The 5135-nt window shown below is 34.9% G+C and overlaps 1 long non-coding RNA gene across 1 annotated transcript; it reads right to left on the bottom strand.

Moving 5' to 3' along the window:
- Nucleotides 1-222: 222 nt before the first annotated feature.
- On the bottom strand, nucleotides 223-1345 carry LOC106296282. The gene is made up of 2 exons (XR_001261176.1): nucleotides 780-1345; nucleotides 223-689 (listed from the first exon to the last, which is right to left on the bottom strand). It is a non-coding gene; the product is annotated as an uncharacterized LOC106296282 (long non-coding RNA).
- Between the last annotated feature and the right edge of the window lie 3790 nt (nucleotides 1346-5135).

Consider the following 5135-nt stretch of genomic DNA (forward strand, 5'->3'; position numbering starts at 1 on the left):
CAAAATGGCAATTAAATAACTTAATTTATTATTTGCCTCAGGGCAACCTTACCGGTTAAATCTTTAAAATGAGTTTGTTAGCCACAAAATAATATTATTTTGTTATGTTTTATTAAATATTTTAATTTTGTTTATTTATTCAAAGGCAAAACCAGTAACAATTTCACATTTGGCCAGTAGAGGTTCTAAAAGTATCGATTATTTAGAATTTTTATTCGTCTGTCTTTTTTTTTTTCCATATGAAGAATTTCATTGATAACATAGAAAGATACATGATGAAACACTAAATCCAGCAGAACACATACGGATCTCCGGAAACGAAATCACAACAGTGGGAAACTTAAGCTCAAAAGGATAGGACACGAGCAGCTAAACAATCAAATAAACCATAACTACACCTTGCTAAGAGAATCCAAGAAACAAGCTAACAAGAGATAATAGAACAAGAATTTAATTGACTACGACTAGCCGGTCTTCTTGCTACGAACAGAGAGCAAGAGAGCACGCACCACAGAGGACTTCAAGAAGAATAGCAGCACCCTCATCTGAACCACTCGTTCACGATGACTACACACAAACCACTTTGCGAAACCAAAATAACACCCAAAGAGAAGCAACACCCGATACAAATTAAACCCCCTACTCAACATACCCTTCATCTGGACACTTCAAAGCCTTAACCTCTTTAGCTTCAACACACAGAAGCCACAGAGGATAAACAAATACCAAAGTGCGACCAGGAAAATAACCTTATTCAAGGGACAGAGAAGGACCCTTACCAACAGGGAGATGGAGAGGTGTCCTGAAACCAGCTTCTCCTCGACCACAATACCAACCAACTGCTCATCCCACGTCACGCCGCTGCTTCACCGTAGCTGAATCAAAGATCAACTAAGAAAAACTCTACACTCCAAGCACAATTAATCGGATTCAAACGCAGGCAAGATGATCAAAACAGAAACTGACGAAGAGGGACATAGGGCTAAAACCCAGCAGAATCCACCATGATAAATCAACAACGAACTCCAACCCGCCGGTTCAGAACCACCAGAATAACGATTCACGAACTCTTCGTCCCGGAACCTCTCCTTTGTTCAGATCCGAAGCTACCCAGAAAACTGACCACACAAACTACAATAGAAGAAGAAAACATTCGGACTGGACCGACGGTGACGCTAACGGAGCCGTCACGCGCCGGCCAGAGGAGGAGCAAAGCCGGCGGCTGTAAGTTCAGGCAGATGTGGTCGAGAAAATATTAGGTTTTTTTGGATTGCTTTTATATCCGTCTATCTTTCTCCATCTTTCTCTATTTATGATTTTTTTTCTAAAAATCCCCGATGGAGTAGCTCTTAGGCTTCTATAAAACTAGGCATGACACTAATACTTGTATATATATTTACTTATCATAATAATCAAACATTTTATTGATGCACTAATTAAAGGGTAACATTGGTAGAATGTAGCGACTAACATCTCTGTACTGAGTACACTCGGCCATGTTCAAAAAGCCGGTAGGCAGAAGTCGGGCAGTTGGCACCTAGCTAGCAATTTACTTAACATCAGAGAATAAACAGTGATTAATCGGAGAGTAATTTTTTATGTTGCACGGAAGCTTCATCGGACGTCCGCTTCCCATTTCGGAACCGGAATCGAAATTGGAACTTTGTGGAAGCTTACGTAATCTCGCTTCTAAAATGCTTCTAAAATATTCTCACGATTCCGTTTTTGAATCACGCTCCCATTCTTAAAAAAAAAACACAATGTCTTATATCAATAAAAATATAAAATTATAGTTTTAAATTTATATAAAATCCAAATTTTAATAGTATTGAATAGAGAGAATAGAAATATACAAATATTAAAATTAATACTGTAAATTATTTTTATGCATTGAGGTTTTTATTAAATATAACTCATATATTCAAATATCTTATGTCAATTAATTATAAAGTATTAAATACACTTAATATAATAATTTATTTAAAATTTAATATATGTTATTTTCACACTTTTAATATGAAATCATTTCAAAAATTATTATAAATGAATAAATGCTTTATTATAAATTTAAATCATATAATTTTTAGTTCTAGATTTTTTTTTTAATTTTTTTATATATATACATATATGGATACGCTTCCAACGCGTACCCGTTTCTTTCTTTTTTAAAATCTCGCTTTTGCGCTTCCATTCTCTTCCGATTCCACGTACCCGCTTCCGTTTCCATTTAGCATAGGTAATTTTAAAATATCTGGCTGTTATATATTCTCATCTAATTTTGGTAACTAAATTATATTAATTTTAAAACTCGGTTAACGCAGCGCATTTTGAAGCATGTAATTTCTGAATTATACAACGATATTGTAATTGAGCGAAAGGGACTACGAGTAGAAACTAGTTTAGTAGATGGGAATCCCTGTTCTAAAACTCAGCGGCGTAGGCGATTTAGCGGCCGAGAAATCGCTGAGTAACCGTGGCGAACTGAAGTTAAGTGTTCAAAAAATCGGATTTAAAAAAAAAACTAAAATTTCACTCATTTGGACTTGTAAATCGAATCATCTACCTAAGATATATGAAGTTTAAGCAAAAATAACAAGAAAAACAAAGAAAAATGCTTTAGAAGTCATGAAAATCAGACAGCCATCGCGTAATAAAGTTCCAGGGAAACAAAAACCTAAGAGCATGATTATTGGGAGATTCTTAGGGTGGAGTTCTTAGCGGAACGTAAGAACCAATCTCTTAACTTTTAACTAAAAAAGCTAAGAACCGGTTCTTAAATAAGAGTTTTAAGAGCATGTTTATTGTAGGTCTCTTAGGTTGGGTCTCTTAGCGTAATATAAGATACAGTCTCTTAGTTTTTAACTTAAAAAGCTAAGAGATCCACTACAAGAAAAATGGCTTTCCTTAGCGGCCGAAAAACGCTATCTAAAGATTTTATAGCGGTTTTACAAGTGTTGTATCATCGCCCGTCATAATAGATCAGTCACTTTAGATAGCGGTTTTTGGCACTGCTATGTTATTGTGATAAACTATAACGTTTTTTTATGTGCAATTAAAAATTCTTAAATAGCGTTTTCTTTTTGTTATTATTCAAATTAAAATTAATTTATTTAAATAGTTATTTATTTTAAAATTATTTATTTTAAATTTATTTATTTTCCGTTAATTATCTCAAAATAAAACATAATAAGTTGTTTTTATTAAACAATAAAAATTACATTCGATATAAAATAATAATTGGTTTACACTAAACCAAATTTTGTAAAAATTAAACCTAATCTTAATTAGACCTAATTCAAGACCTAATCTTCTTGGGCCTGCCTCCTCACCAGCTTCTCTGTCGCCTCCTCGCCCCAAGCCCCATGACCACCACCTCTTATCTCTTCTCCATCACCTCGTAGCCGCAAACCCAATGACCACCACTGCGTAGATGTCCCCCCCCCTCTTGCTTCTCGGAATCCGCTCAACCTGACGGAGCAGACAAGATTCGGTGAAAACTAACAGTCTCCGTTCGTCGGGTGGGCCTTGAGCGATGGTTCCCTACGAAAGATCCAGTGTCTTGGTGTCTCGTCGGTCGATGGTGGTTGCCTCCGTTCGAGGACGATGGGGTTCTAGGGTTTGTCTCCGACGGCGTTGATTCTTCTCATGAACCGGAGCTGTGGAAGGCGTGTTCTTCCTCGGACTTTGAGCGGCGACTCTGCAAAGCAAGATACAGAGGTTAGGGTTTTGGGAACCGACGTTCTTTCGATTTCGGGTGATTTGAGGCCGCGGGACTATCCGTGGTGGCAAAATCTCTGAGGATTCTCTTGACAGAGCTTGGCTGTTCTTGGACGCCCCGTTTCGGTGAAGTCACGAATGCGATTTGCAGGTGACTGGTGGTGGTGAGAGAAGACGGTGGCGAATGGGAGAGATGGTGGACATTACGCCATGGATGAACGCGATGTGCAGAGAGAAAAGAAAGATGTATTTTGTTTTGTTTAGATGAAGTGAGATTGTGATAAAAAAAAAGAAGAAAGAAAAAAGATGAAGTGAGATAGAGAGAAAAGAGTACAGAGTAAGATAGATGAGAAATAATACATTGATTCTTAGCCATTGATTTATGTAATCCAGTTGCCCAAAATAGTGATCCAGGATTTCAAAGAATCAACCAATACGAAAGGAGCACCAAGATAATAAGTTTTGACCTTTAGATCATAAACTAATCAATGGCCCAAGAAAAACAACACAACCTTTATTTTATCTATAGTTGTTTTAGAAATTGTTTGAACTTAAAAAATTAGATAACATATTTAACTTGTTTCAAATATAAACTTGCGGATTTGAATTTTGTGGTTATATTGAAGAGAAAAACTGATTTGTTAGTTTTGTGTTTATGTTAAAACAAATAGAATATGAATTTTAAGGTTTTAAGGTTTTAAGTGTATTGGGTTTGTTTAGGGTTTAAGAGTTTAAGGTTTGAGTTGAATTCTGTGAATACACATATAATAAATGTATTTTGGTTTTAACGTGTATGTTTTTAGGATTGAAAATTTAAAACTATTAGATATGAAGTTTACGATTTTAGATTTAAAGATTATGTATGACATAGAGTTTGGATTTAGTGAATATAGGGTTTGGTGTTTAATTTGAAAAAGTTTAAGTTTATAATTTTATATTTAAGATTTGGAGTTTAAGTTATAAAACATTATAAAGACTATTAGTGTATTAGAATTTAAGATTTGTGTTTAGAGTATAGGGTTTAAAAACTTGTTTAGGGTTTAGGGATTTAAAAAGTTAAACATAGCGTTTTTAATTATGTGCTATTAAAAATATGCTATCATAGCGTTTCAAAATATACAAATGCTATATAAAATTATGAGGTATGTCAACCATAGCAGAAAAGTAAAAAATGCTATCCTCTACTGCTATCAAAACCCTTTTTTCTTGTAGTGAGACGTCTCTTAAATAAGAGATATAAGAGACGTCTTTTAGTTTTTTTAGTTAAAAGCTAAGAGACCGTATCTTATATTACGGTAAAAGACCCAACCTAAGAAACCTGCAATAAACATGCTATAAGAGCCGGTTCTTAACTTTTTTAGTAAAAGTTAAGAGACGAGTTCTTATATTCCGCTAAGAACCCCCCCCCCCAATAATCA

This window comes from Brassica oleracea, chromosome C6 (assembly GCF_000695525.1).
Source record: "Brassica oleracea var. oleracea cultivar TO1000 chromosome C6, BOL, whole genome shotgun sequence".
In the NCBI taxonomy this organism is placed as follows: domain Eukaryota; kingdom Viridiplantae; phylum Streptophyta; class Magnoliopsida; order Brassicales; family Brassicaceae; genus Brassica; species Brassica oleracea.